This window comes from Mastomys coucha, unplaced genomic scaffold (assembly GCF_008632895.1).
Source record: "Mastomys coucha isolate ucsf_1 unplaced genomic scaffold, UCSF_Mcou_1 pScaffold14, whole genome shotgun sequence".
In the NCBI taxonomy this organism is placed as follows: Eukaryota; Metazoa; Chordata; class Mammalia; order Rodentia; family Muridae; genus Mastomys; species Mastomys coucha.
This window is the reverse complement of record NW_022196896.1, coordinates 67,721,964-67,732,391: the sequence shown is the minus strand read 5'-3', so window position 1 is coordinate 67,732,391 and position 10,428 is coordinate 67,721,964. Positions and strand designations below refer to the sequence as shown.

The window sequence follows — 10,428 nt, the reverse complement described above, 5'->3', positions numbered from 1 at the left end:
CTGGGTGGGATGGGCAAAGACTCACTCCGCAGCTCCCCTGGTGGTTGTAGCCAGTCCCCACCAGGATGGCTCAGTGCTGGGGAGAGAGAAGGACAAAAATGGATTCCTGGACCCTGGAATCACATGAGGAACAAACAGAGAGCCTCTCACACAAAGCAGATCATAGTCTGTTGCTGGAAAGCCCGGAGAGATTTAGTCATATAACAAATACCTTCAATAACCCCTATCTCAAATTAACTACCCTCAGGCCAGAAGCAACACGTCCCCGGGGAGGTGAGACCAGGGTTCCTCAGAGCAAGCTGGCTAGCAAGCCTAGCTGCATGGTTAGGTTCTGCATTCAGTGAGGTAAAGAGGGATAAGGAAAACTCTCAGTAGCAGCCATGGGCATTCACAGGTATGTACACATGCACTCACGCTTGGGAATACTCACACATGCATGTGCGGTTTACTTTACAATAAAAAGCAGGCATCAGTTAGATAATAAAAACCACTCTTAACTTTTAAAATGGCTTGAGTTAGTATGGGAATTTCCCATTGTCCAGTTTCTCCTTCCTCAGTTTCATTGAAAATAGTGAATAGAAAATTCCAGAAATGATGGGCTGGGGAGGCTGCTTAGTGAATAGGCTGAAGGGCCCAAGTTTGAATTGCTGGAATCTACATAAAGCTAGAGACACTGGAGTACTGCTGTAACCCTGGCATTCCTGAGTTGGAGATGGAAGAGACAGATGCCCTTAAGGCTAGAGGGCCAGCTAGCCTGGAGAATGCACAAGGAAACAAGGGGCCCGGTCTCAAACAGGGTGGAGGTGAAGGCCAACACCCTGCTGTTGTCCCAGAGCTCCACAGGTGTGTCATGATGTGTGTGTTCATAAAGAGATTAAAATAAATTCCAGAAATAAAAATTCCACAAATTTCAAGTAGCTTTTATTTACAGTATATTGTTACTATTATTCTCAAGATGGCTTGATTTATAAGTTAAAATTTATTGTGAGTATATATGTGTACACATATATATACACACATATATATACACACATATATATGTACACATATATATGTATATATATATATGTATATTATCCACTAAAAGTCTTAGAACACATATCTCCCACCCCCATTGACCCTTGGAAAATAAGGAGTTTCTGCTTATTATATTACTATTATTAAAAAGAGAGAGAGATCTAGGTAGGTGGGACAGTCTAGTTTCTAGTGAGCCAATTCCAATTCTTTTTTTTTATTTTTATTGGTTATTTTATTTATTTACATTTCAAATGTTATCCCCATTCCTAGTTTCCCCTCCACAAACCTTCTGTCTCATCCCTCCTCCCCTCTGCCTCTATGAGGGTGCTCTGTCACCTACCCACCCACTCCCACTTCACTGCCCTAGCATTCTTCTGCACTGGGTCATTGAGCCTCCACAGGACCAAGGGGCTCCCCTTCCAGTGATGCCTGATAAGGCAATCCTCTGCTACATATCCAGCTGGAGCCATGGGTTTCCCCTCCTCCGCCAATGTGTACTCTTTGGTTGGTGGTTTAGTCCCTGGGAGCTTTTGGGTTGTTTCGTTGGTTGATATTGTTGTTCTTCCTATCGGGCTGCAAACCCCTTCAGCTCCTTCAGTCCTTGCCCTAACTTCTCCATTGGGGTCCCCGTGCTCAGTCTGATGGTTGGTTCCAAGCATCTGCGTCTTTATTGGTCAGGTTCTGGTAGAGCCTCTCAGGGGACAGCTATACCAGGCTCCTGACAGCAAGCACTTCTTGGCATCAGCGATAGTGTATGGGTTTGGTGTCCGCAGAAGGATTCCTAAGTGGGGCAGTCTCTGGATGGCCTTTCCTTCAGTCTCTGCTCCACTCTTTGTCCCTGTATTTCCTTTTGACAAGAGGAATTCTGGCTTAACATTTTTGAGGTGGGTGGGTAGCCCCATCCCTCAACCAGGGACCATGCATATCCACTGGATATGGTCTCTACAGGTTCTATCTCCCCTTTGTCGGGTATTTAGGCTAATGTTCTCCCTGTTGGATCCTGGGAACCTTTTGGGTCCCTGGCATCTGGGATTTTCTAGTGGCTACCCAATAATTCAGTTTGCCAGGCATTTTCCGTTTAGAATACCACTGTGTTCAAAACTTCCTGAGTAAGTAATGGCTATTACGGCACTCCCATGCTCCCATTTGGTTCCCAGCATGCCCCATTCTCCCACTGACCTTGACCCTCACAGAGGAGTGGGTCTGACATGAGGGTCAAGGTCATTTCAGCTGAGCAGTGCTCACAGTCCCAGCAACACTAGAGATTCCACTTCATAAAAGCTTCAAGGTCCTATTCCCTGAAGCTAGTAGACATACAAACCCTCCGATTAAAAGGTCATTACTTTGAATATAGTAATCTCTTTAGGTTCTTCTAAGTGTAGAGGACCTAAAATAATTTTTAAAAGTCTCTCCTGAAAATGCTGATTATTGTGATGGGAAGCTAAGGGTGACCAGCTGGGCTTCTTTGCAGAAGTATGTGAGTGCTTAATAGACCACTGGGGAGGAAACGGGGGAGGGGAACATGAGTTGGGGAAAAAGGGGGGTGGGGACAGTGCGGAGTGAGGAGGGGATGAAGTTGGGAACTATCTGGGAAAGTAGGGAGAGGGAAGTTCGGTAGGTGTTTGAGAAGAAAGCTTGGGGAGAGGAGAGAAAGGGCAAATAGGGAGAAAATTCTGAGAATTCAGGAGGGAATTAAGGTTCAGGAATGATAAGCTGCAAGTCCAAGTGCAAAAGAACCCAGCAGGGAGTGGGGACCTGCCCTAGAAACACACAGACTCCGAATGGAGCAACCGTGCTGGCTGGCCAAGTGTGCTGGAACATGGAATGCTGAACAAGATTAACTTATTTAAAACATATCAAAGTGAATGTGGCTGTAAGCAGAGAGGAATTTTCTACTGTTGTTTTAATGCTTCTGCCTGGAATGGCAGCCTCAGGGGATGCTGCAGTAGCAGAGGCCTGGTTCTTAGGCTGATAGAAGAGATACAAGCACGCGCACGTGCGCGCGCGCGCGCGTGTGTGTGTGTGTGTGTGTGTGTGTGTGTGTGTGTGTGTGTGTGTGTAGTGAGTGTGTGTGTGTGTGTGTAGTGAATGGGTGTTGGGGAGATGTGGCCGTGAGCTAGGATGTGTAAATGTGTATGTAAAGAAAACCCAGAAAAGACAGGAGAGCGGGGGATGCTTATGTCTCAAAGGCCGGCAAAGTTAAGCTGGAAGGTTTTGTCTAGGCCGGGGGGTGGAGCTCAATGATACACACACATATATACACACACACACACACACTCGCACACACACACACATACAATTCTGCACAATTCTGCTCACTCAGGTTACACACTTAGGGATTGAACTAGAGTCACATGCCACCCCACTGTCCTGGTCAAACACAAACCCAGAGACAGTGGTGGTACTGTAGGACCTGGTAGTGATGAAGCTACATGTGAATATATTTATTGTATGATGTTTATACAGAAAAAACTTGGCTAATGAGATGACTGCTGACCCAGTCCGATTTTTACAGAGTGCCAGGGAGCAAATTTAATGAGTCCATGGAGCCATGTTACATTCATCCATTCCCCCATCCATTTCTTACTCGTCCTTTACTTTCCACAGATAGTCAACATGGTGGCAAAATGGTGGGAAAGCCCGCAGATTTTATGACAGCCAACTGGGTTGGGGGTCTTCTAGATGATACGATCTGTTCGGAGTGACCTCAAACTAGATGCTGTTGCCCCAGATATTCGACTGCTGTGGCAGATGAGGGAGGTAATGGCTTTCCTGGTAAAGAGAAATCTTACCAGGCTCTACCCAATCAGAATCCTTCTGTTTGCTCTTGACTTCTGTTCTGTCCTCTCCCTCCTGTTCCCTCTCCACTCCCCTCCCACTCCCCTCCAGTGCTTGTGACCAGCTTCCTCTCCTCTCCTCTCCTCTCCTTTCCTCTCCTCTTCTCTCCTCTCCTCTCCCCTCCCCCCTCTCCTCTCCTCTCCTCTCCCCTCCCCCTCTCTCTGCCTTTCTCTGTCTCTACTACCTTTTCAACTCCCCTCCCCATGCTCTGAATAAACTATTCTCTACTTAAAAAATAAAATAAAATAAAAAAAATCCTCCTGTTTACTCAGAGTCCTTCTGTGTCAGACACTGTCATCAGCACTACCACTGGGGGGCTCATTTTGGACCTAATGGTCACGAACTACAACAGCCAGTAGGGGATGGGGTAGGGGGAAGGCCAGTGTGGAGGCAGGTGAAGAAGCAAATGATCTGAGCAGAAACAAAGAAATGTCAGGTGACACAGTTTCTGTGACATCCCCTAATTTTATCACCTGGCTTCACAGCCCTCCATTCTCTGACACCTTCCTTCATGTCTGGTGCTCCAGCCAGCTTTGACAACTAACCATGGGAGTTAGGAACAGCACAGCCTCCACTGTTTGTTGAGAACCTCCTGTATTCATGGCCCACGGTTCAGTCTCGTGTTATACCATCAGAATCTGTGCCAGGATTTGCTTGAACTGGGCTATACATGCCTAACACTATCTAAACTCCTATGCACTGGCTTCCTTAAAGCCCCATGCCATCCCTCCCCTCCCATTTCACCCAAGAGGATCAAAGCATCAACTTCTTGATGTTTTCTGTTGACAAACCTGCCAGGTCTGACCACCCTTGGTGATCCCTGAGACTTAGGAGTCCCAGCCACTGATGCCTGGGTCCAAAGGTTGAACACAATAAAGAAAAGAGTTTCGTTAAACTCAAGTAACTTTGTCATCTCAGTTGTGGCGAGGGTTTTCTGTCTCCACCATAACACGGCAGAGAAAGGGCTAGGGAAATGACTGTTTGCAGAAGAAGCCAGTCAGTGGTGTCGGGTAGAATCACTTTATGACAACCCATTCCCGTGCAAACTAACTGGAATTCCACACACCTACATTAATCCCTTCCAAAGGCAGACCCTCTACAACCTAGCCCTCTTCCACAGAGTTCCATCCACCTCAAAAACCTACCACCTCTCAACCCTTGCATGAAGGGACCACACCCCCAGAACACAGACCTCCGGAGACAAACCCCTCCACAACACCCCAAAATCCTGGGTAATATTGAAAGGTGGGTTTTAAGGTCTTAAATAACAGAGGAAGTGAAAACTGAATGTTTGGGGAAACCCTTGAAATGTTTTTACCTCCACTCCCCTTCTTCCTCATTCTGATGAAAACTTGATGCTAAGAGCAGGCAGCACAGTGGCTCCCAGGAGGTCCACACCCTGATGCCTCGAACTTGTGAACATGGCTCTTGATGAAACGAGTGTGTGCAGGTGCAAATGCCTGCACATATGTATACTGAACCTGGAACGAGGGCTGCCAGCCAGCAAGTCCCTCCTGTTTCCAGCACTGGGGCCACAGACTCATGCAGTGCCATGCATGGCTTTTAATGTGGGACCTGAACTCAGGTCCTCTGCAGCAAATGAGTCCACTCTCCAGACACCAAACTTGAATTAAATCTAATGATAACTATGTCAGGCTCCTGACCTCTGAGACTTCAAGCTATGGAGTTCTGGGTGATTTATTACAGTAGTGTAGGACATGCATACACTCGTCTATATCACCTCTGAGAATTGAGAGGCAGGCAGCACCCAAGAGATGCTCAGGGACAACCTGCCTCCCTTCATCAATTAAGGACCAAGAGCACTGTGGTGACCCTCCTTGGTTGTCAACTTGACTATATCTGTAATTTACTGAAACCTACATGGCTGGGCACACTTGTGAGGAATTTTTTTCTTGTTTAAATCATTTGATGTGGGAAGACACCCTTGTAGTCTGGATCTTTGAGGTGGGATGATACACTTTTAACCTGGGACACACTTTCTTCTGGCTGCCTCTGTAAAGGACAAGGGAGAAGGAAGCTTTGCTTTGCCTGCTTGCTCTCGATGGCAAGCCTATTCCTTCATTGCCATTAGAACCGCCTTCTTTGGGATTCCAGTGGTATACTGAAGACCAGCAGAGACAGCCAGCCTCATGGACCAAGCAGCTACTGGATTCCTGTACCTTCTGTTCATATTGTATTAGCTGGACAGCCACCTGTAAGCCATTCTAATAAACCCCATATACACATGTTTGTATATGTATCTGTGTGTGTGTGTGTGTGTGTGTGTGTGTCTGTGTGCATGTATGTATGTGTGTGTATGCATGTCTCTATGGGTGTATATACATATATATGTGTGTATATATATCCATTCATTCATCCATCCATCCATCCATCCATCCATTCATTCATTCATTCATCCATCCATCCATCCATTCATCCATCCATCCATCCATCCATTCATTCATTCATCCATACATCCATCCATCCATCCATCCATCCATTCATCCATCCATCCATCCATCCATTCATTCATTCATTCATTCGTTCTATACGTTCTGTAACTCTAGAGAGTCCTGACTTATACAAGCACCTGAATCCTACTGACATAGCCCTCAGTAGATTTGGCTTCTGAGCTTATAGCCAGTGCATTCCTGGTGTTGTACTTCCTGCCTGGGCAACCCTCCAGGCACATTTTCACCTACACCACCCCCAGCCTGGGACTGATACACAGAAAACAGCAGTTAAACAGCGGAGTCGTCAGTTAGGAGATATCAGAGGTGGCGGATTAAAAATGTCGCCTCTTAGCGCTTCTCCATGGACGGCACCTCTATTCATTGCTTTCTGGGTCCTAAAAATACTACAATACAATAGTTCAAAAAGGAAAGGGAGAAAGAAAGAACGAGCCCCATACAGATTCTCATAAAGATCAAACAAAGGGGCTGAGCTGGTAAGGCCAAGGGCATATTAAATTCCAGCCCCGCTGCCTGATATCCTTCAGATCCAAAGCCAGGGTCACTCTCTCCTCCAGGCTGCTATATATAGACATGCCGGTTAGACCAGGCTTTTCTCCAGAGGCTTCACTGTGCTGTGCTATGCAGCAGATCCCCACCCCAGGGAATGCTGGGAAGAGGGGGCTTGTCTTGCCAGCGATTTTCCTCTTCATATTTGGTGGTATAGTCAGCTCCAAAGTCATGGATTTAAAAAGAATGTTATGTAAAGTATATAATAAAAAAGAAGTATTGCCTCCATAGCTTTCGTAGCTGCATGCTTCAACCGGGGAAGGTGCTTCTATTTAAAGACATGAGGTAGGCTGGGGCCCTGTACATGTATTTACAAACACGTGTTATGTCTATGGTCCCAGATATATGCTAACATGAGCACTCAGATGGTTTTTCACCAGCGTGGTGTTTACTGAGACAGATAGGCCATGTCTAGGCAGATGTGGAAAGCCAGGACCAACGGACACCTATGGTCCTCCCACGTGGTTCTTTCTTCCCTACCCAGCACTGTATATTTCACTACTAACATTCAGGTTTTCTCATGATGTCTGACTGCCCAATTCTGGAACCCAAAATTGGAACCCAGCACAGATGACTTTCCAAGCCCAGCTAAGGTGGAGATTGATTTCTCTGGGATTTCAAAACATCATATGGATTCTTTATCTTTGATTTCCTGCCAGTAAACATGGAAAAGCTAAAGTTTGTCTGCTAATTGAGAAGAACTGTTAATTGGGAAGAAAGCTGTGAACATGTTGTTTATTCAAGATACCAATTAGTATATTTGGAAGCATGGGATTTTTAAGCAAGGTATGGGGAGGGGTCTTTTAAAGTTCAGTGAGGGTCAGTGCTGCTGTCACAGAGGGGAGCGTTTGGTTCCTAACACCCACATTCAGAGGCTAATAACTGCCTGTAACCACATTCCCATGGATTTGACCATCTTTTCTGACCGCTGAGGGTACTCCCACACACAAGAGAATGCACATCTGCTCTCTCTCTCTCTCTCTCTCTCTCTCTCACACACACACACACACACACACACACACACACACATACACACACACCTATAAAGCTATCATTCTAAAATTGCCAAATCAAAATCTCTAGCTCACGCTACTCATTTGCAGGAGGTCTAAGAGATGGACGAGCTCATCAAATGGCAACAGGAATTTGCCGGCCACAAATTCTGATAAAGCCTGCAACAAATGGTCCGGTTCCTTCCACACAGGCGACCTTTCATATCTAGGACCTCAGTATCCCTGGGTTCAACCATCTGTGGACTGAAAATACTTGGGGAGTAAAATCGTGTCTGCATTAGATGTACAAGGATTTTTCTCTTCTTGTTATTCCCTAAAATAGTGGTTCTCAGCCTTCCAATGCTGTGACCCCTTAACATAGCTCCCTCACACTGTGGTAACCCCCAACCATAAAATTATTTTCATTGCTACTTAACTCTAATTTTGCTACTGTTATGAATAGTAATATAAATATTTGTGTTTCTGATGGTCTTAGGTGACCCCTGGGAAAGGGATCATGATACACAGATTGAGAACCGCTGTCCCAAACAGTTTAATGCTCTTTGCATAGCATTTAAATTATGTTAGGTACTATACATAATGTGGAGATGATATAAAAGGAAGGACAATACATGGGATGATATATATGGGAGGATATATGTAGGTTCTATGCACATATTACTCAATTTTATACAAACATGAGAGAGAGAGAGAGAGAGAGAGAGATCAGTTAAGTGACATGTAGCTTAACAGCCAATTTATCACTTTCAATATGTTTACCTCGTTATAAAGATGATGGGAAATTTGAACATTAACTGGCTATTTGAATCACATTACGATACTATTGCTTCCTTCTGAAGTTTTGACAACAGTATTGTGATTATATATTCTAAACCAGTACTTTGAAAATACACATTGAGATATTTTCAGACAAGAGATCCTGGATGTATTAGTCAGGGTTCTCTAGAGTCACAGAACTTATGGAATGTCTCTCTATATTGAGGGAATATATTGTGATGACTTACAGTCTGTAGTCTAACTCCCCAACAATGGTCAGCTGTGAATGGGAAGTTCCAAGAATCCAGTAGTTGCTCAGTCCCACAAGGCTAGTAGATTCCAACAGATGTGCTGGTAAGTAAGTGCAAGCAGGTGAAGAAGAACAAATCTTTCTTCTTCCAATGTCCTTATGTAGGTCAGCAGCAGAAGGTGTGGCCCAGACTAAAGATCCATGCCTGGATCTGGAACTTGCTTTGTCCCAGGCTGACCCTTGAACTCAGAGATCTCCTTGCCTGGGCCTAAACTTTTCATGGCCATCAAGCCTCAAGATCTCCATGTCAAGATCCAGGCCAGAAATATGTATCTTCCAACCTCAAGATCTGGATCACAAGTGAACCTTCCAATTCTGGATTGTAGTTCATTCCAGATATAGTCAGGTTGACAACCAGGAATAGTCATTACACTGGGGCTGGCTAAATGGCCTGGCCAGTAAAGGCGCTGGCTGCATAAGCCTAGTGACCTGAGGTGGATCCCCAGAACCTATACACAGGTGAGATGCAGTAGTATAAGAATCTGTGATTCCTCCCTGTGTACCACTGAAGAGATATGGGAATCCAAGGCAAAGTCACAGGCAGCCATCTTCGAATGTGCAGCAGGGCAGGAGTAACTGGGGACCCTAAGTCAGCAAGTCAGCAAGTAATCTCTACATGCATAACTGTTCCCTCCATCTCTCTCTCTCTCTCTCTCTCTCTCTCTCTCTCCATACACATACACACACAGAGAGAGAGAGAGAGAGAGAGAAAGAGAGAGAGAGAGACAGAGACAGAGAGACCTTGGATTTGCTTCAAACAACACAGTGAGGAGAAATGGAAGAGCCTTAATTGACACATGATAGCTGCATACTGATCATTAATTACAAAATATATAGTATCAAAGCAAAAATAATAAAATCCAATATTGCCTCTAAATTTTTGCCTGTGTTGAAGGAACAACTCACCAATGGCAAAGGTGTAATTTCCTGTGTGTGTCTTCATATCTTCTCAGTCCTCTGGATCACTCTTGACCTTGAATCTCGTGTCACCGTGAGCACCACAGGCCTGGCTGTGCAGGGAAGAAAGAGCACACGTTCTGCTGTCTGCCTTTCCGGAAGACCTGCCCTCTGCATACTTCTCAGCCCCATTTCTATTCTCCTAGCTGCTCCTCCCCCAATTACCTAGTGTTAACAGAAATTTTAAAAGCAAATTCAAACATTCTTTTTTTTTTTTTTTGGACAATGGAACTTCAGTATTGAAAAGAAAAATCAATTGAGGACAGGGATATTTCTTACATGCATATTGCTAGGTAAAAGTCAATCTGAAAGATAGCATACTATATGATTTCAAATGCATGGTACTCTAAACACTTGTCAAAACCCAGATTGTTTAGCACAGGCAATGAACTCTACACTATGGTATACTATAGTCATATATCAGTACTGGCTAGGCAATGTGGTACAAACAAGTAATTCCCAACACTTAGAAGACCACCACACGTTTCTGGTCTACCTAGAATTTCCAGGCCCTCTA

At 45.0% G+C, this 10,428-nt stretch overlaps 1 long non-coding RNA gene across 1 annotated transcript; it reads left to right on the top strand.

The window, feature by feature from the left end:
- Nucleotides 1-7,000: 7,000 nt before the first annotated feature.
- On the top strand, nt 7,001-8,177 carry LOC116089141. The gene is made up of 2 exons (XR_004118180.1): nt 7,001-7,160; nt 7,979-8,177. It is a non-coding gene; the product is annotated as an uncharacterized LOC116089141 (long non-coding RNA).
- The last annotated feature ends 2,251 nt before the right edge of the window (nt 8,178-10,428 follow it).